Below are 21,984 nucleotides of genomic sequence, written 5' to 3'. Positions count from 1 at the left end.
ATCATCATCATCATCATCATCATCATCATCATCATCATCATCATCATCATCACTATATCAAGCATTCTGTAGCTGGTGGGGGGAAATAGCAATTGTTATGGAACCTTGTGAAAACTGGGACCCGGGTGCACTGAGGGCATGCATTGTGGCCATAGCAGGAGCCACATTGTGGCAGTGCCTCCCGGTGACTAGGGGCTTGACTAAAAACATGTGCTCAGCCAGTTGCATGTCTGCGAGATGGCATTTTCATAGCCCCTATGTCATCCGGAAACCTGGCTGTGAACAACTGTGGGGTTGTTCAATGTTCCAGAGCCAGACCTCATGCTTTGGGCCAACCCTACCTTGGTTGCTGTTCATTTAATAAAGTTGTGGCCTTTCCTCCATAGGCAGATCTTGGTATTATTTTGGCAGTGCCACTTCAAGGCAACATTTGCCATTCAACAATATTTGTTTGCTTGCTTATTTATTTACTTTAATATTTCAGAGCCCACATGTTCCACACTCCTATATTAAACTTTTTATTTTTTGCCATTATATTCTTCAAGACAATGATTTGCAAATGCCCATATAAGGCTACGTTTAATTATTTGTTCTAGCATTGCTCAACAACCTCCTGAGCTCCACAGCTTTGCTTCTTAAACCACATCATCATTGAGAAAGTCAGCTGAAGTGATATCACTTAATTCCTGAGTCACAGGAATTGTCAGCACTTATAAATCTCATTGTACACCTATTCCCACCTCAGATTATGATGTTTCAGTGAAGTCATACTAAGGTGTAATATACTGGCATATAAAAACAGAGATCATGGGAGTGGGTGGTGGATGATACAACACATTTATAGTGCCTTTTAAAGTGGTTGTTCCCTATAGTGATCCAAGAATGAATAACTTTTTAAGCTTCTTGTCATGTGTAGAAAAGTTTCAAAACCTGAACTACGACATCTCTAGGCTCAAAGATGAATGAGTCCATCTATTTCCAGCCCATGCCACTTTTGCACAAACGATCATTCTGTAGCATCCTGTTTTCACACTAATCTGTGATATTAATACATTTGCATAAAATGTACTTTATTTTTAATTATGTATTATTTCTCCAAATGCATCTTTGAAGCTATGTTAAATGCTGGTACTGCAGCCATTCACAGCCACAAAGTTGTGAGTTCAATCCCAGGCAGGGCTCCAGGGTCCACTCAGCCTTAAATCCTTCCGTAGATTGCTAAAATGAGTACCCACCTTATTACACACTGTAAACCAATTAGGGAGCACTTAAGCACACTGAAAAGCAGTATAAAAATGTACTTGCTATTGCTATTGCTATTTTGATTTTGTTTTCATAGTAGAAAACTGTGCTAGAACATGAATTGTCTAGAAGGTAACTAAGGCGCATTACAGACTGCCCTAAAGCGGGCTGTCTGCCGCTGCCATCATTAGCTGTACCGAGAAGCCCCAGCGGCCAGACCACGAGGCTTCCCAGCGCAGCTAAAAAGAAGCGCCGAAATGGCGCTTCTTCTTGGCACCCAGGAGTGGCGCTGCAAGGCGCGAGGCATGCACTCACGGCGTCACTTACGCCGCACGACGTCTGGATGCTGTGCGTCCGAGATGTCAAGATGGTGGCCCCTGTGTGGACAGGCGCCGCCATTTACTACGAGCTCCGCACATACTAGGGACAGGGCCGGTTAGGAAGGTTAGACCCTTCCTAACCCTAGCACGCCCCTTTCTAACCCTAGTACGCGCAGAGCACGTACTTTGTGCGTGTTTGTAACGTGCCTAAGTTGTGATCTGTCCATTAGTTCAGGACATGCAGATCAGGTCTATTTCACCTGACAATGACAATGATCAAATTCTTCAAGCATCTCTGCTGGAAGTTACAATTATATCCTTCTATTTCAGTATGCAAAGGAATGAAATAACTGAGCTAAGGGAGCAAGTGGCCCAATGCATGTTGCCTCTGGTTTAAAGTATATTGTCTGATTTCCCACTGTACTGGAGACTGGAAAGCTGCTACCTCTCAGGATTTGGATGTTTGGGATGTAAGATAAAGATATTATCTTGACTATAACTTCAACCAGAAAGGAGTGTTGTTAAGCGACAGGGAAAGCATTCCCTAACCACCTTCTCATTGACCTTGTGGTTGATGGAGAACTATATCCAAAGTTGTTTGCTAACTACTGTAGCTTTCTTCAGTGTAACTTTAGGTCTCAGCCTGAAACAGGGTAAACTCATCCTCCTAGATGGATGAGAATGGCAACAAACAGAAGCCTCAAGCACCAGTCCAATGGGCAATTATGTCTTATCAAGTTCTAAATCAATCTAATTAAGGATAGGTAAGTGGGCGGTGGCTGGCAACTTCACTGTCTAACTGAATTGAGTAACATCAGTTTCCTCAATGCATTACTGTAAGCAAGCCATGAAAAATATCTTCTCTTATCCCATATTTGGATGTACAGTAGTAGAAATTGTGAGCTACAGGTTCACAAAGGCGATGCTTCCTGCCCCTTACAAATATTCTTAACTCCTTGCATTGTTTCCAGTGATATTTTTTTTCTGCATTTCTAAGCAGCGATGTAACATATCTGGGGCACTTTTTCACAGCAATGGATGTGCAGCATTTGCAATTTAGATCTCAGCACTTGTTGTAATCACTTGTATATAATTAGCCACAATTGGCCTAATTGTTTTCATTATGGCTGATGGTTTGTTTGTTGTTAATGTATACAATGCCAATCAAAATGTACATCATGTTCCCCTTTCAAAAGCATGGGCATCTCTTTAAGTAACAAAATCCCACTTCACATCACTAGTATACATTAGAGGCGACATTGGCTTAGTAGCAGAACAACATGCATCCAACTATCACTTTTATGTTTCTTGTACAGTGATATTATCCCAGATTCTGAATGCTTGTCTTTGGCCTTCATCTTTGACTTGGGATTGAACATCAGAAGACAAGTTTGATTTGGTGTCGATTGTTTCTTAAGCACTCAAGTTTTGCAGGGATTTTGTTGAAGTTAGGGAGTCCTTTTGTGTATGTGTCTTGTTTTTTTTCCCCTTTTAACCCAGCTATGGGGTTTCCCACTGAGCTATTTTAATGAGAGGCACATTAAGTGAATAACTTGAATGAATGTTATAAGCTGTGCAATTAGTGAACAAAACTGTTACACACACTTAATATAAACAAAGTGTGTCTTTGTGCTATTTACAATGTAATGAAATAGGCAAGCTTGGTAATAGGATAGTAATCAAATATTTGTGTTATTATCACATCTAGTTTACCCAGATCATCATCATCTTCATCATTGTCATTTTCAGCAGCATCACCATTATCATCATCATGACCATCATTTACATTCTATCCCATCTTTTCTTGAAGGAGCTCAAGATGGCATACATTATCCTCTTCTCTCTCTTTTTTTTAATCCTCACAGTAACAGTGTGATATGGTTTAGGCTGAGACATAAAGTAGCCAAGAATTATGACAGGCACACTGTTAGTGACTAATGAAAGTGTTAAGTCCATCTTATGGCTAACTCACTTTTTGGTTTTTGTAGAGGTTGGAATTATCTACTGACTGGGCAACAACCCAGTGTCACCCACACCAATCTAACTTTTAAGCATCTACATCATTCCACACATGGCCACTTACTAGTTGTTAGGAACTGATGTCGTGACAAAGAAGCATCTGGCTGTGTTCATATAGCTGGATGCACAGCTATTATATCATTCTCCAGGCTGTCAGAAGGGCCCTTGAGAGGGCCTTGAGGTTGCCTGTCTCTGAAGATAGCTGGAATCGTTTCTGCACCAGGCCCCTGTTCTCCATTTGTCAGTCAGAAGCCATGTTGAGGAGGCTTTAGCAGCTTAAAAAGTGGACTGGAGAAGTGTAGGTAGGCATGTCATTGTTTCGCCTATGGAGAACATACATCCCGCTGTCTAGGTTCTTGGCTTGTATCTCATATCTTGACATACCAGGTTAGAGATAGCTTTTCTGTTTTTGATACATGCAGTTCTGTACATTTCCAGAGAAAGATGTGGTGTTTTATCAGTGACCTCAATAAACTGCCAAGGAGACATTTACATTATCTGGTATACCTTGGATCACATAAAGGGTAAAAGTGGATAAATGTTGAGAGTCTGAGGCATTAATTAAAACATATCTTGTATTCTGGTATTAGGCAGACTGGGTTTTATCCAGTCACTACTGGATATTACATAGTTGGCTATTTCACAGCCCAATAACTATTAGATATTGCATAACTGTATGCTTGTACAATGTTGGTTATCCAGGTAATTGTTCCAGTTGGAATCATATAGCTAGCCTAGTAAGCAAATCTGTCAACATCTTTGGCTTCTCGCAGGCCAGAAACCTTATTGGCAAATCTGCACAGGCCAAGAACCAACTGCTTGAAAAGGAGAGTTAGGCTACATCTGCACTGCAGAAATAATCCAGACTGACACCCCTATAACTACTATGACTCAGTGCTATGGAATTCTGGGAAATGTAATTTGTTGTGGCACTATACCTGTGGTAGAGAAGGCTAACTGTCTCACAAAACTACAGTCCCCAGAATTCCACAGCACTGAGTCATGACAGTTAAACTGGTGTGAACCTGGATTATTTCTACAGTGTGGATGCAGCCATAGATGGAAAAGAGAAAACATATGGTCGGTGTGAAGGCCCCAGTGTCGTGTATGTGAAAATGATATTTTCCAGTGGCTATGAATTCACTATTAAAGGGGAACATGTACTCACATCAAGAACAATAAAAGATATGTTGAGCAGTTCAAGGCAGTTTGCTGAAAATGAAACAAATGAAGCCAATTTTAAAGAGGTTGTCATGTCCTATGCAAAGTATAAGCAAAAGAAGAAACAGGTCTCGATGTACTTATTGATGGATATATATTATTCATTAAAAGGGTTTTTGATTATCCTGTTTTGTAAAAAGCTCAGTGTGATTTGGCTTTTATATTACTGAATGGCTTTCTTCAAGGGCTACACTCTCCATATAATATATAATATAATATAACTGAACTGTTAAATGGTAAAAAAGGGACTGCTGTTGATAGATTGAATGTGTAGCCCCTGTAGAAGGCCATTCAATAATACAAAGGCTTCTTGCACAACAGGATAATCAAAAACCCCTTTAAAGAATAATGTATAACCATCTATAAGCATGTGAAGACTAGGTTCTTATTTTACTTGTATATCCTAGGCATGCCTTCCAGTATTGGTTTGCAATTTTCTATTTCTCCTACAACAAGTCCACAGAAATTAGAAGTCCACAGAAATTGCACCTGAAATTGCATTCAAATTGTTGATGGCTGCAAACCTCTTTGATAGTTAAATAGGATAAATTATAATAAAAATGTAAACTTTCACTCCAGTGTTGAATGCACATAGTTCAGTTACTTTCCCCTTCCTCCCCCATTTATCATGTCTGCTAGTTTGGTTAGAAATGTAATTATCATTGAAGAAACAGTTGCTGGTTCTGATTTTGCTTAGGAACCATTCATGCATAGTTTTTGTTTTGCCGCTTACGTAGGTAATGGACTTCTGACCTACTGACAAATAAACAAGGTCATCCAATTTTAATCTATCCCCATGCCCTCTTCTACATAATTTCCCATATGTTTTGTGAAGACACCCCAAATGTGAGGAGCATATTTTGGGGTGGGAGGTGTTTTCAGGATTTGTAAAGAGCTGGGGGTGGGTTAAGCACAATATCCAAAGTAAAGGAAGGGAAGTATATTTTATTTAGGTGTTTAGAGATAAGTTTTGTTTATATATGTGTGTGTGTGTGTAATTGTGTTGCTGTTTGTCATATCTTATATGTATTTTAAATAAAAAAATTGCAGGGTATAACATCATGGCCATAAATATTGTCACCATCCCAATATCAACTGCAGTAAAGTCATGCAGTAAAGACATAACAATTAGCCATTGTCATGGTCCAGATCTTGGAAATGTTACTTTTGGGCAGACTGCAGCTCTCAAACTCCCCCCCCCCCCCCCCCCCCCCCCCCCCAAAAAAAAAATCCCAACCTTTCTTTGCTTTGTAAAGATTACAAGCTAGCCAAATACAGATTTGGGGAAAAAAGTTGAGAATAGTTGACATTTTCTACAAAGCAGAGAGGAGCCTGAATTAATTTCAATTCCAGGGATATTGTGCTTGGATTTGCTTTCCTTCCCCCTCTCCATATAATAGTAGAGTTGAAAAAGATTCTCAATTAATCTTGGACAGCCCTTCATGAATCCAGGATTGCTCCAGGCAAGAAGCTCTCCAGTGTTTTGTCCAGTCTACTTGCAGATGATTCAACCAATGAGTAATCAGCAAAAGTCCAGATTTTATATTCCCCCATGTCCCCCATTTGAGGACTTTTAGCCCAATACAACGATGGTGAGTCACTTTTCTGTCATCCATTATATCTGCATTATTTGGCAACAATAGGTGTTGGTTAACCAGTGCAGCAGTTACTAGCACAGTCCAGAAACAGTATACCCTGGTCTGCTATGTGGAATAGTCTGCAAAGAATCCCAAGATGAAAGAATATCCATCAGTTTGCTTAAGATGAATTAATGCCCACCAGTATACAAACATGAAATGGGTGGCTGTTCTGTATCCATTTAGAAGAATTTCCTTTTAGGTTTTAAGGTAAGGAGATGAAGCCATTTGAAACATTTTCTTTAATTACTGTATGAATGGGATTTGTAAAGAATTCTTAACATTTTAGCTTTATCATGCATGCACCATTTATTTTAATTAATAGCACGGATGGGTGAGCATTTCTGATTGATCAGAATTTACCTAAATTCACAAAAATACTATTTGGGAGAATATGAAACTGATAGATTTGTCCTCCACCAGTTAATGAAAGGTGTGGCATACAGGTCATCTGAATGGGATGCTTCATTTCATTCTTTCATTCATTTACTATTTAGGTTGTCAGACAGACTTGACAGAGATTATCTAGAGGAAATGTTCTATATAGCCTGCAACCATTGTTAAATGAAATCAGATATATAATAGCAAAAGAAAACGTCTTTTTACGAAGAAGGGAAGATTTTGAGATGAAAGAGCATTCCATAATAAAATTCCACATTTGATTAAACAGGAAAATGCTTTTCAAAACAAGCAAGAAATGTTCAGTTTTGTTGTACGTACTGGAAGTGGGTTATTTGAATCTGAGTGTTCCTTTTCCCACATTGATGGTGCCTCTTGCCCATGACAGGTCATCCAGGTAAAATGAGAGACATCAAGTGGAGACCAGGCATGGGAGCTCTACTTTTGTTAGTATCTAAGTTGCTCTTATTTTGTTGTGGTATTGAAATCAATGTGAGCCATACTGTGAAAAGCACCCAAGATTGCTTTTATTTTGTCATGTCCAATAGGGAAAAACCTTGAAGAAGTATTAGGATGAAATAGATGCACTTAACAAAAAGTATTTTGCTCCGAACTTGCTGTGTATGTGTGTGATACTGGCAGCATCTGAACTTGGCAGATTTAGCTCTGGCAGTATCTGACCATTTTTAGACTACATCTCCCAGTCCTCAAGAGCCAGCATGGCCAAGACAGCTGCAGAGTTCTGGGAGCTGTAGTTCAAAAAGGTACAGTAGTTCTTTCAAGCTGAGGTGGTTGTGGTGATAGCAGTTGCACCCCAGTTGAACATGATCTGGTATTAGACTCCAGAAAGATTGTCCAAAATGTATAAAGGGACTACTAAGGTGTGTTGGAAATGTAAGCAGTAAATTGGGACTTTCTTTAATATGCGGTGGACTTGTGAGAAAGTTTTGGAATCAGATACATTGATTGATTGAGAAAATTATTCAGCTAAAACTTCAATTAAATGTGCAACTGCTTCTGTTGTGTCTGATGGATTCTCGGATCGAGACAAAATGCAGAAAAATGCTTCAATATGTGACTACAGCCGCAAGACTGCTATATGTGCAGAAATAGAAAGATAGGACAATTCCACTACAGGAGGATTGGTTAATTAAATCGTCTGATCTTGCTCAAATGGGTAAGCTAACCATTTTAATAAGAGAAAACAACTGAATAATTTTAGAAAAGACTGGGATGCTTTTATTTCTTGTTGCAGGAAAAGGAGGATAAATTGTTAACTGTTGGGTTTTGAAAATTAGTAGGAGTAAATAAATAGTAGAAATACAAGATATTTTGTAAGAAGACATTGTATAACACATTTCACCATAGGTAAGAAAGTTGGAAGTCAGTGTCTCACTCTCACCCCCCCCCCCCAAAAAAAATCTGTTTCTCTTTGTATCTTCTTCTGTAAGTTTGTATTTGTTTGTATTTTCTGTTCTTTCATCTATTGTAGTTTTATTATACTGGAATCTTTTTACAATAAAAATGTTATTAAAAAGAAAGAAAAAATGATTTTTATAGGAAAATACAGGGGCTGTATAACGGGGCAAAAAAGGCCTCCAGAGACCTGTAACCTAGAGACCTGAGTTTCTTTATGTAGTGGGGCTACATTTTTCAGAAGACTGATGAGGGGATATAGTTATGGGATTGCAATCTGCCACATATTATTGTTATGATGAATGAGCATATCTATGTATTTGAGCTCACTGAAATGCCTGTATATATTAGTGCGACCGCATCATTTTATTCTGTTTGAGCTCTATATAATCCTGAAAGGGGCCCCAAGGTATAAACAAGATAGCATAACCAAAACATCTATGCACCTGGTGTTAGGCCATGCCAGCCTTGGTATTCATAAGTACTTGAGAACAGGAATATCTTGTCTCTCTCAGTACTAGGAGGGAGGGTCTGTATGCATCATTGTATGCAAACCTAATTTGGGCAACACCTGAGTGGACAAGGCCCTCCAGAATGTTAAACCATAGACCTTCCTCTTTGCTTTGCTTATTGTACAATCATAGAGTTGGAAGTGAGCACAAGGGCCACTGAGTCCAATCCCATTCTGCCATGTAGGAATACAGAATCAAAGAACCACTGACAGATGGTCATCCAGCCTATGTTTAAAAACCACCAAAGAAGGAGACTCCGCCACTCTGGTAGTGTGTTCACTCTCAGACAGCTCTTACTGTCAGGAAGTTCTTCCTAATGTTTAGGTGGAATCTCTTTTCCTGCCATTTGAATTCATTGCTCCATGTCTGCGGCCCGTTACAGACGGGCATAAAAGTACGTGCTCAGCACATACTTGGGTTAGGAAGAGCCATCTCTTCCTCACGGCCCCCAACCCTATTACACGCGGAGTGCGTAAGAGATGGTGCCGCCTGTCCACATGGGGGCCGATATCTTTACGTAGCGGACGCTATGCGTCTGCACATCGTGCCCCAGATATGACGCTCCGAGTGCGCGACCAGCGCCTTGCGGTGTCACATCTGGGGCCCAGGAAGGAGCGCGATTTTCACGCTCCTTCTTTGCAGCATCTGGGAACTGCGCCATTTGGCTGCTGCGATGCCCAGATGTTGCAACCAGCGGCGGCGGCAGACCACCGCTTTTCAGCGGTCTGTAACCCGCCTGCGTCTCTGGAGCAGCAGAAAATGAGCTTGATCCATCCTCAATATGACAACCATTAAAAATGTAAACATGGCTGTCATATCAATTACTAACATTCTTTTATCCAAGCTATACATATCTATCTTCCTAAACTGCTCTTAATAGGGCATGGTTTCCAGACATTTTACCATTTTGGTCATTCCAACTTGGCAATATCCTTCTTAAATTATGGTGCCCAGAACTGGATACAGTATTCCAGGTAAGGTGTGACCAAAGTAGAATAGAGTGGTAGTTCCCTTGACTTAGAAACTAGCTTAAAGTTGCATTGCCATTTTTATCTGCCACATCACACTGTTGACTCATATTCAGCTTGTGGTCTACTAAGACACCTAGATTCACCCATCCTATAATTATGCATTTCGGGGGGGTTTTCTGCCTAAGTGTATCATTTTACATTTCCTCCTGTTGAAATTCATTTTGTTAGTTTTGATCCAGCTCTCTATTCTGCTAAGGCCATTTTGAATTCTGATCCTGCCCCTTGGGGTATTAGTTTCTCCTCCTAGTTTGGTGTCATCTGCAGATTTGATAAGCATGCCCCCTATTCCATCATCCAAGTCATGGATAAAGATATTGAATAGCACTGAGCCCAGGACAGAACCCTGTGGCACCCCACTAGTCACTTATTCCAGGATAAAAAAGAGCTATTGGTGAGTATCCTTTGGGTTTGGTCAGTCAAGCAGTTACAAATCTACCTAAGAGTGGAATTGACTAGCTCATATTTTACTAGCTTTTTTTTTCAAAGATATCATGGGACTTTTCTAAAATTGGGATTTGCTACATCTGCAGCATTCTTTTCATTTACCAAACTTGTAAATATATTTTGAGAGAGAGAGAGAGAGAGAGAGAGAGAGAGAGAGAGAGAGAGAAGATTAATCTGGCATGATTTATTTTTGAGAAACCCATATTGGCATCCAGTGATCACAGCATTCCTTTCTAAGTGCTTACAGATTGTCTGTTTAATAATTTGCTCTAGAATCATTCCTGGTATTGATGTCAGGTCAACTGGGAGTAATTGTTTGGATCCTCTCCCCCCCCCCCTGTGTGCTCCTCATCCAGGACAGTCTGCTCTGCTGTGCTCTGTACAAGAAAACCTCATGCTCCCTATTATGCTGAAGAATAGATGCATGAGCCTCAAGTTGCTGGACCTTCTCTTTGAACAAGGCTATGAGTTTGCACATTCTGCAGGTGTAGCTAACTCGCATTCTCAGACAAATATGTATCCATATTCAGTAGTCTTAAGTAAGTACTGAAACAGCACTCCACACCTCCCCCTCAAAACCTCCCTGCTAAACTCCCACACAGCACACCTGTTGGCTTTGCTTGTTGGCCAAGCTCCAGGTATTAGAGCTGCAACTATATCAAGAGCTAGTGGCTGCTAGTTCCTCTCCCAACCAAGGGGCTGGACAGACGGGGGGGGGGGGGGGGGCAGACAGAGGCTACCCCTTTATCTCCTGCATCATTGCTGTGGCAACTGCATGTCACGGCAACGATGCGCTCAGAAAAAGCTGCGAAATGTGGCTCCTTTTTCTGCTGCTGCCAAGGCACCATTAGCGCTCTGGAGCGGCATGGTGATGTCTGTTGTGTGCTGCCCCTTTTGGATGCAGTACACAATACATGTCATCAGTGCGCGTGCCATCTGAAGGCATGTGCACCAAAATGACGCTGGGAGAGTGCAGTAGGGCTCTGGAGCATGGGGATGCTCCACTCTCCTGAGGCCTTAAATCTTCCCCAGGATGGCGCTTTTTGCCTGTCTGTATCAGGCCCAAGCCCCTGACTCACTTCCTCTCACCATGTGCTCAGACAGAGGACCTGGGCCTACACTTAAATGAACATTAGAACACTAACAAGCACACAAGTGAGCCTCCACTTAGCTCACACAAACAGCTTTAACCCAACAGACAAGCTCTCCAAAAGCTCTCCTCCAATAGAACACGAACACACACACGCAAGCCTCCCTGCTCCCACAAACAGTTTTACCCCAGCAGACATGACAGCCTTAACTCTCCCAAAAGACTAGCTGGACTAGTAAAGTATTGGATGCGCATGGGTGTTTTTTTATCAACGGATCCTTTTGTGCTTGCTTTGTTGTGTGTTTAGCTTTACAAATAGAAGAATACACTAATTTTGAACAGAGGCAGGACTTCTGTAGAAAGTATTTGGTCTCACACCAGAGCCATAGTCCTTTGTTGAAGGGAATATCTCTTGTGAGGACTAGAACATCTTTGGGACATTGTCTCATTATATCAAGATGGCCACACTTGCCTAAAATATAGATTTCTTTCTTTTATTTTTTTGGAAAGCTCAGTCTATTTAAAGCCATTTGCTTTGAATCTCACCATTATAATGTAGCCGTTCAATTTCAACATCCTAATGCATCAGTGTCCCATGTCGCCCACCTTGGCATATTCATTTAGCCATAAAAATTCTAAGTTCTAAATTTAGAATTAAAGATTTGAAATGACCATCTTTAGAAAATGGATTATAAAGGCTGCAGACCATCTACCCCTCCCTGTAGCTGAGACCTACTTCTTAGATCACAGCTCTTTAAAGCAAACTTTGGTTTGCTTCAGTGGAATATCTCCTGAGGAATTCTGTTCTTGCAAGAGAATCCTAGTGGAGCTTTAATTGTAGTTTTTAATTAATCCTTTCATTTTTTAAAATAAATCTGTAACAACATGGTCAAGTGGAAAGTGTACTCAACAAAAATGCTTCCTGTGACGCACATACAGTATGATGTGGCAGCTAAAAAGGCTAATGCAATTTTAGGCTACATCAATAAATGTATAGTGTCTAGATCAAGGGAAATAAAATATCACTCTATTCTGCTTTGGGTCATGCCACACCTAGACTACTGTGTGCAGTTCTGGGCACCACAATTCAAAAAGGATGTTGACAATTTGGAGTGTGTCCAGAGAAGAGTCACCAAAATGGTGAAGGGTCTGGAAACCATGGTTTATGAGGAAAGACATTGAAGATTATCAGACGGGGGAAAGGATTGGAGATAATTGGGATGCTTGTGTCCTTATCACATGATTGAGTGAAGATTATCCAATGACATCACGCTCATCCTGTCCTTGTCCCGCCAATGAAGTGCAATGGTCCCACCACTTTTTATTCACAGGAAACTCCCATGAATAAAAAATGAAGGGATCATTGCACTTCATTGACGGGTTAAGAACAAGATGAGCATGACACCGTGGGACATCATCTGATAATCTTCACACAATTGCACGATAAGGATGGGAGCATCCCAATTCTCCCCCATCCTTTTCACTGCCTGATAGTCCCCTTAGGTATGTTTATCCTGGAGAAGAGATGGTTAAGAGGGGATATGATAGCCCTGTTTAGGCATTTGAGGGGGTATTACATTGAGGATGAAGCAAGCTTGTTTCCTGCTGCTCCAAAGACTAGAACATGGAACAATGGATGAAAGCTACAGGAAAAGTGATTCCACCTAAACATTAGGAGGAACATCCTGACAGTAAGAGGTGTGGAACACACTCCCTCAAAGGGTGGTGGAGTCCCCTTCTTTAAACAGAGGGTGGATGGCCATCTGTCAGGGGTGCTTTGATTGTGAGTTCCTGCATGGCAGGGGGTTGGATCTGGTGGTCTTTGTGGTCTTTTCCAACTCTATGATTCTATGATTCCAGCTAAAATGAAACATACATGTTGTGTTTTCTTTTGCAGGGTTTGTTTTGGGCAGCTGGAATGTGGTGGCATGAAAGAGTCCATCATCCATGACACGCTGGGATTATCATGATTGCATACTCCATTTTGATTTTAACCAGTGGCCAAGAGCAGTGCATGGTTGACAGGAAAGACTGGACCTTTAAAGACAGCATAACAGGTAAGAAATCAATGGTGCCTCTTGGCTTCCAGACATATTTACAAGACTTTAAAAAGGAACACCAGCTATCGATTCCATTATGTATTGCTTTCCAGCTTCTTTCCCTTAATAGGTGCAGCAGATGGCTTGACATAAAAGTTGCTTTTTACTGTGAAACCTCAGAAAAACATGTGTGGTTTAATGGGTCCTTCTCTTCTTGAGATGTACAAAGGTTAAAAAGAAAACATACATTAAAAAGGTATAATAAAATTAATCACATAACTCAGAATGGCAGAATGGAACACACAGACTGTTCAGACATTATATTTACTGTCTCACTCAGGCAATGACAAGGTAAATACTCGTTTAGCCATAAAAAATGGAAAAAAAGATTCGATTTGCCAGGTTAGAATACTTGCAGAAGCAATCACATTTGTGTTCTTTTTATATCCCCATCAAACCTCTGCTATACAAACACAGATGGGAAGAGCACATTTCAAATTTTAGATTCACCGTTACCAAAAGGGAGGGACAGAAGGAGGAGGGAAAAACCCCCCCCCCCCCCATTAACAGAAATCTGATGTGCACACATTTCTCTTGGCTTATGTCTTTCCTTTGTCAGGGAAAGTCACATGAAGTGCGGAATAAGTCGACACAAAAAGAAAGACAAGGGGTTTGCAGTCTGATGAGGCATAGGAGCTCTCTGGCTGAGAAATCTAAGAGCCCCTCTCTGAACATACAATGGAACCCTGGCAGTGAAACAATTGTGCTACATTTTTATTTAAGATCAATGGGTCCCAAAACCCACTAAGGAAGCATACAAAAGGAACTTAGTAACTTCTGTGTGTTATGATAATTAGCTACATTTAATTGGTGTGTGTGTGCGTATGAGAGAGAGAGAGAGAAAGAGAGAGAGATTCCTGATGCATCTCACAGCAGATGCTGGGAGTGGATATTTTGACCTCAACCCCATCAGCAGTTGCCTCCATTGAGTGATTGGTAAAGAGAAGATGCAGCTCATGACATGACATGATCAAGAGCTTCTGATCTTTGGTGTCACCTGGAAAATGATACAGTCTTGAAGTCAAATAATTTTTTTAAAAAAACCTCAAAAGGATAAATTCCAATTAGGATAAACTGGCCTATAGGTAAAGATCTCAGATGGCAAAAGACAAAATATGTGCTACATAAATTTTACAAAGAAATATGGGCATCTTCTACAACCAAATTCCTTATATACAATAGACCTTTGGTGTTTTTGATGCTAGCATGTTTCATTGCAACCAAATATTTTGCCCGTTTTGGCATCATTAGAAGCACTTTTTTTGTAAGAAGAAAATATTTTGTGCAGTAATTTAAAATATTTAAAGCATTAATTGCACAAAACTTGCTGTACATTAATGCTACTGGGGACATAAAGCAATAATTGCACAAAATGACAGCTTAGTAAACCTGATTGCAAACCTATCATTCCTGTTCTTTGAAATCAAGGCAAAATGTATTTGACTCTCCTGTTTTCACCAAGGCAGTTGCTTTGTTGTTGTCACAGTAGGCTCACGAATGGGGAAAAATATCCATGCTTATGAATGGAATAAGACTACAAATCCTTTCAGATGAAACTCCACAGTTCTGTTGAAATAACAGAGATAAACTTGGTTAAGAAATGTCTTCCTCCCAATTCATAAAACCCATTCCCCTTAGATGAGGGACTTTCACCAGTGCTTGACTGGCTGCAAATATTTGCAAAGGTTAAGGGCAGAGCACTGTGTTTAATTTTGATCAGGGTTACAGGAATGCAGTCCATGGGTTTTGTGTGGCTCCACTTATATTCCCTAGTCCTCCACCTCTCTCCACCCCCCTAAAAATTATTATTATTATTATTATTATTATTATTATTATTATTATTATTATTATTACTCAAAATACCACCACATTCTGCATAGTGGGTAGGGCCGATGATTTTTTATTTGCTTGTTTGTTATACTTTGGACTTCCCTCCCAGTTAGTTTTAGTTAGAGTTTCAGTTTGCTGGTCCTACTATGAAGCAACTAATTTGGCATATGATGAGAAGGCAATGGATTGTTGGTTATACAGTAATATTATTGTTGTACTACCAGAGAAACAGAGGGAAAGATACTTGGTTGGTCTCCAGAACAATGTACCATGACACTGAGGTGATGGGTGTTATTGGCTGCTCAGCCTCAGGCAGCTGAATTATTAGTCCAGTTGCCCATCTTTTTTCAAGGGGACAGATATGTACTACTAAAACATCTGCACATTGAATCATCTGCATCATAGGTTAGATTATGAACTGTCACAAAAACAGGAAGTTTTGTTTAGAAAGGCACGTGAACTAGACCTAAACCTTCATGTACGTTAATCTATCATACAGGTACCAGCTAGGCTGAGGCCTGTTTAGGTTTGGCAGAATTGTACACTGTCTGAGCTAGAGATTTGAGAGCATCTTTTAAGAGATGTCTTCCTGTGCCCTTGGCATTATCATTTTTGATTTGGAATGATAAAAGTCAAACTATGATATACAGTCATCCCTCCGTTTTCACTGGGGATTCGTTCTGCCCCCCTCCCCAGAAAATGGAAACTCGCAGATATTTAAGCACCATAGGCTAGAATGGGGATGCATGCCAGTGAATGGCTGCGGGTGCACATCATGGGTGGCCCTCATTTTAACCCCCTCTGTTTGTTCCTTGTGAGTAAACTAGGGTCGCAGATCTGAAGTCCGCGAGAATGGAGGGACAACTGTATAAGACGTCCTTTTGTAAATCAACATTTAATTCCCATTATATCTTTGCTTTTGTAACTCATCACTTGTATCTTTTGCTTTCCACTTGTTAATAAATGTCTTGTTATGCTTCCTTTGTAACTATTTTGAGAAATATGAGCTTCATTTTATTTCAAGTTCTATTTACACATATTTTCAGCTGCTTCACAGATGACTTGTACTGCCAGATTCTCTGCTTTCAGTTAATACATTATAGGTGTTGAAGAGGATTGTACTGATTACATGCTGTAGAAGCTGTCATGCCCTATTAAACCATTTGTGAATCATAGAACCATAGAATCATAGAGTTGAAAGAGAACTCAAAGGCCATCAAGTCCAACCCTTTGCCATGTGTGTGTTTGATTGTGCCTCACAATCAAAGCACTCATGAAAGATGTCCATCCATCCTTTTTTTATAAACCTCCACCAAAGAAGGAGACTCTACCACCTTCCAAGGGAGCATATTCCATGGTTGAACAACACTAACTGTCAATATGAAGTGGAAGTGGAATTTCTTTTCCTGTATGAAGTTGAAGGCTTTCATGGACGGCATCTATAGTTTTTTGTGGGTTTTTCAGGCTATGTGGCCATGTTCTAGAAGAGTTTCTTCCTGACATTTCACCAGCATCTGTGACTGGCATCTTCCAGGCAAGCATTCTCTGAAGATGCCAGCCACAGATGCTGGTGAAACGTGAGAAAGAAACTCTTCTAGAACATGGCCACATAGCCCAAAAAAACCCACAAAAAAATCTTTTCCTGTAGTTTGAATCCATTACTCCAGGTCCTATTCTCTGGAGTTTCAGAAAACAAACATGTTCCATCTTCAGTATGACATCCTTTCAAATATTTGATTATTTAAAGATCTTTGGAGGAAAGAAATATGAAATATACCTGTGATCAAAAAACTGTTAATTCAATTTGCTTTAAAAACATGTAGTGTGAGAGAATTAGAAACACATGTAACTCTCACAGAAAGCAATGCGACTTTAAAAGATGGACATTTGGCTGAGTTGTATCCTGACAATTTTACTACTTGAATTTTTTTGTAAGGGGAAAGATACAGTAGAAAGCATTTTAGAGAGAACATGTGTAGGCCAGAATAAACAGAAAATTCTGCTGGTGTAATGATCGCCCCACTGCACAAAATGACTTCCTGAACAAGTTGGAAAGCTGTTAAGGTTTTGTAGATTTATTACCGTACATGCTGAAATAATGTCTTTCAGAATTGATGGCGTCCATGTTCGACAGTGGAACACACTCCCTCGGAGTGTGGTGGTGTCTCCTTCTTTGGAGGTCTTTAAGCAGAGGCTGGATGGCCATCTATCAGGGATGCTTTGATTGAGAGTCCTGCATGGCAGGGGATTGGACTGGATGACCCCTGTGGTCTCTTCCAACTCTACGATTCTATGATTCTATGATCCTTTCTCAGGTAGTATAGGCCCCAACACGTGAAGTACAATGTACATTAGAATAATTTTTAATGTTTTGGTTTATATTTTTATGTATTTGAGTCAGTGTGTTGCAGTGGTTGGAATGAGGGGCTAGGACTTTGGGAGACCAGGGTTTGAACCCCCACTCAGCCATGGAAACACTGGATGTCCTTTGGCAAGTTACATTCTCTCAGCCTGAGGAAAACAATGACAAACTCCCTCTGAATAAATCTTCTTAAGAAACCCTCATATGTTTGACTGTATGCAAATATTTAGTTCCACTAGCTGACTGTAGTAAAAGACACACTTTGCCTATTAGTCCATTAATCTAAAAATCCATGTTTTTGCTGTCCTTGGTTCTATCAAAAACTAAGAGTACACAGGTTTATTCATCTTCTGAAAATCATGGACCTAAGTTCTCAAACTTTTTGGTGAGTTTTCCCTATGAATCTTGCTCATCATTTTCTACATTAACCTTGCCAGACTGATTAATCCGACTTATCAAGATGATTTCTTCCAAGTTTATGAAGAGACACATTAGATGAAGAAAGAAGGCTATAGTATGCAAATGGAATTTGATCTGTAGCTACACCAGTAACTGTACTGTAGACTAGACATTCAAGTGTAGTTGCAATGAAATAATTATTCTCATTTTCTGCTGTGTGCACAGTGTGTCACCAAATGTAACCATTCGGCATAGGAAATTTCCAGCTACACTTGAGTTTTGTCTACTCCAGGGGCTGCACTGTTGTCTGATTCAAAGTTCACATTCCTTCCTAAATTGTTTGCATCTTCATTAACCCAGGCAGAATCTGCCTAGATTTGGAGAATTGAAATATGACAATCTTATTCTAGCTAGCATATAAATCAATTTGCAAAGACACTTAATTTCCAAACAGGAAAGTATATTTTGCTTGTGTGTGTACTTGTACCTCTGTGTATGTATGTTTGAATGACAAGCGCTCCAGAAGTGAAATGATCCTGACTTGGCAACCCAAGTATGAACTATATAACAGCACCTTTCAGCCAATATTTCTCAGTGTCCCCTGGGCAGACAGTTCAGGCAATATTGTCAATCATGACAGGGCCCAAAATTCCTACCCAGCCCCAAAGTAACCCAACCATGGCCTGTTCTGAGACATAGGGAAGAAGAGGGTGAGGCAACCTAAGAGAGGAAAAGAAGCCAGTGTTAGGACAAGCTGGAGTTTTATACTGTAGCTAAACTCCACCCTGGACTGTGGCTTCCTTTTCTTGCAAGGACACAAACAAAAATAGTCCCTTTAGATCCAGATTATAATGACAATATGAGTGAAACCCAGTTTGTTGTCAACTAGAACAGGTGTATAATAGGACTTCCATAAGTGTTAATAAGTCCCATTCAGTCAATTACTCTACTGTACTTGGGACTAACAAGTGAATTCTGCCCAGTGTTTTAAAACTATTTTACAAAAACCAAAGGAAAGCTTTGATAGATAATGTTGTGTTTATATCTGATTTGTATTTAACTGAAACCATGTGGATTTTTATTTTTTTTCTTCCAAATGAGATACTTTAGCCTTACCTTTGGCTAATAAACTGATACTGTTAGAAGCTCTGCTTTTTAAAACATTTAGCTATTACACTGCAAGCTTCCATCAGCGGGAACACTATTAATTCTGTTAATGTCTGTCTTACATTTTGTTCCTTGCAAACTGTTAACAGCATCCGTGCTTGTACAGCATGTATAGTTTGCTGTAAATGTTTGCCATTGCCACACAGTTATTCCTGTCAGGAAATGGCCACCAAGTAAGGATATATAAACCTTGCTGCTTGCATTTTCTCCAACATTTTGCATTATTTGTGTTTCTATTTGTTATTCTTGACTAATGTGCCTTTATAATGTACTAGTAGTATGTAAATTGTAAAGAATTTTCCCATCGGTCCTGTTTTGGGGGGTCTTTTTGGGGCAGAGAGATGCTGGGCAGTTTGGCTGCTCCAGCATCCCTCCAGAGAGAAACAGGCTGCATCCAGTCCAGCCTAAATCACAGGTATCTACCAAGCCATGGATACTATAAAAGAAATGCATGTATTGCCTCAATCAGTAATCTCCTCTGGGAAGTGAATGGCAGACATTGGTTCCTGTTTATTTATCTGGATTTTTAAGGCATGTTGTTTATCATATAGAACCATTTTATACTGTGGCATCCTCCACCAGGGTGTCACCCAGTGCAGGGACTGGGGTTTTGAGGGTGGAGCCAAAAGGGCCCACTCACAACTCCCTAACCCATGTGGCTTTTCATAAGTAAAGCCGTGTGGGGCAGGGACAGGGGGAGCCAGACCCTCTCCCTCCCTGTCTCATATGGCTTTACTCTAAAGTAAAGCCACATGGGGTAGGTGTCAGTGATGTCAGCCGGTGCAGCCCTCACCCCCTAGTGACGCCACTGATTTATATACATTGCAGCCATAGGTGTACCTAGATATACAGTGTAAAATCTTAAGATGTGACTGTGACATGTTTCCTGACACAAATGTCACACTATTATGTCTTTTGGTGAGCCATATGAATCTCCCTGTTCCATATCCATGAGGCAGCAAGTAAAGTTTTCTCTGCATCATATATAAAATTGCTTCTGCTATAGAATTTGTCAGGGTTTTGTGGTGACGCACTCAAACGGCTCCGTGCCTTTGTAGAGCTAAAGCAATGCCTACTCTGAATGTCACATTCTATCATGAACAAATTAAAACAGGACATGGTGTTTCCAAAAGTGGATTGTATGACATTGCTGAAGAAAATCTTAGAATATTATGGCAGTGAGTGTTGAATGAGTGTGTGATCATGATGTTGCTAGCTAAAGCAGTCCTCTCTTTTGCAGTCTACGTAAGTTACAACTGGGTAAATGCTAAATCTTGTTGTCAGGCTGAAAGACTGTTGAGAAGCAGCAGTATGCCTTTGAGGGCCTCTGGTGATTGAAAAAATAAATAAAATACTAGGGCTATTGTTGTGTATAATTGCATAGATATCTTTTTATTGATTTTTAAAATGCCTCTCTCCCTCTCCCTCTCTCTTTCTCTCTCTGTATGCACGACTCCACTCCATAAGTAACTAAGGAATGTTACCATCAATTTCCAAAACCTCTTTTATTTAGTAGCATTCAAGAAGCAGTATGGAAGGAGCTGGTTTGGCACAGTATATAGTAAATGTGTGAATGGTACGGTCCTTCCGATGTTGAAGGGCTGCAGCTCCCAGGATTTGTCATCATTAACCATGCTAGCTAGGATTGCTGGGAGTTACAGTCCAACCCCATCAACATGCTATATACTAATTCCATATCCAGAATATGTATTTCCTTTTTCTTAGCCTGCCCCTGTCTGAGGGAAGGGCAAGGACCTCTGCATGATCCAAGAAAGGTGTCTGGCCAAGTGTATATTTGTTCTTCTTTGTCTTCTGGGATTTATGTGAAAAAGTGAGATGAGCCTCCGGCTCTCTTGCATTTATGACTTTTAAAGTGCTCATTGCTATGTGTTGGATAATAGCTGGTTCTCTGTTTTTCCTCTTACAACTGAAAATGGCACCTGAGCTTAAGATTGTTTGTGGGGTTTTCAAGGCTGCATTCTCTCTCTCTCTCTCTCTGTATACCAGTCATAAGAATTTGAACTCATTTTCGATATCTGAAATATAATTATATTGCTAGGAAATTTTTACAGATCTTGTCAACATTCTTTTAACCTCTTTGAAATTCCTTCTGCAGATGTTACTCCTGATCAGTGTTTCATCAATATTGCCTTAGGCAACAGACAAGGTCACTGTGTTGTTGTTTGTCTTTCAGTTCATAGCCCATGATCATTAAAGACCCAAGACAATGCAAGTCTAAGTGAAATATTTTGTAGAGTGTTTTCTGTGTTATGCTGGGGCAGAGGGAACTGTGTATGAGAGAGAAAATGGGTTAAGAGAAAATACCATCAGCCCTCCATATCCACAGAATCGGCAGTAAAAAAGGTTTCACTATAAAAAAAAATTGTGAAAACCAAACCAAACCATTTTATATAAGAGACCTCATTTACTACACCATTGATACCTCTGGCTTCCTCTCTTTTTGTTTTTCTGCTATCCTATCATCGATTTAATATTCACTGTGTCTGATGACTGTAGTAGCAACAGAATAAGGGGAAACCAATAGATTGGCTTTTGCACTTGTGTGTCTGTTTCTGACTGGTTTGTTGACCAATCCAGTTACAAGATTCTTTACTGGTTTATAGCATAGACCACATCATGGATAAGATGGGTACATGGCTGCAAAGTCTGAATGATGCTTCTAACATGATAATAACTGTAATATAAATTCAGGAAGTCTTTATTAATGTACAGGTACTTATATGCTGAAGAAGTGCCTGAACCAAGATAAAACAGACTGATCAGATTTGTAGTATG

The 21,984-nt window shown here is 40.1% G+C and overlaps 1 protein-coding gene across 4 annotated transcripts in view; it reads left to right on the top strand.

Moving 5' to 3' along the window:
* LINGO2 (leucine rich repeat and Ig domain containing 2) overlaps window positions 1-21,984 on the top strand; it is a 774,940-nt gene that overhangs the window by 531,289 nt on the left and 221,667 nt on the right. For 3 of the 4 annotated variants that reach the window (XR_006101993.1, XM_042449989.1, XM_042449990.1), the window contains one exon: window positions 13,229-13,388. The gene's annotated coding sequence lies outside the window, so the exon portion shown is untranslated. Of the gene's footprint in view, window positions 1-10,736; window positions 10,781-13,228; window positions 13,389-21,984 lie in introns of those variants that run through there. The other variant, XM_042449991.1, reaches the window with a different exon arrangement.

Source organism: Sceloporus undulatus, chromosome 2 (assembly GCF_019175285.1).
Source record: "Sceloporus undulatus isolate JIND9_A2432 ecotype Alabama chromosome 2, SceUnd_v1.1, whole genome shotgun sequence".
NCBI lineage: Eukaryota > Metazoa > Chordata > Lepidosauria > Squamata > Phrynosomatidae > Sceloporus > Sceloporus undulatus.
Note: the sequence above shows the minus strand (reverse complement) of the source record. Positions and strands in the feature narration are given on the sequence as shown.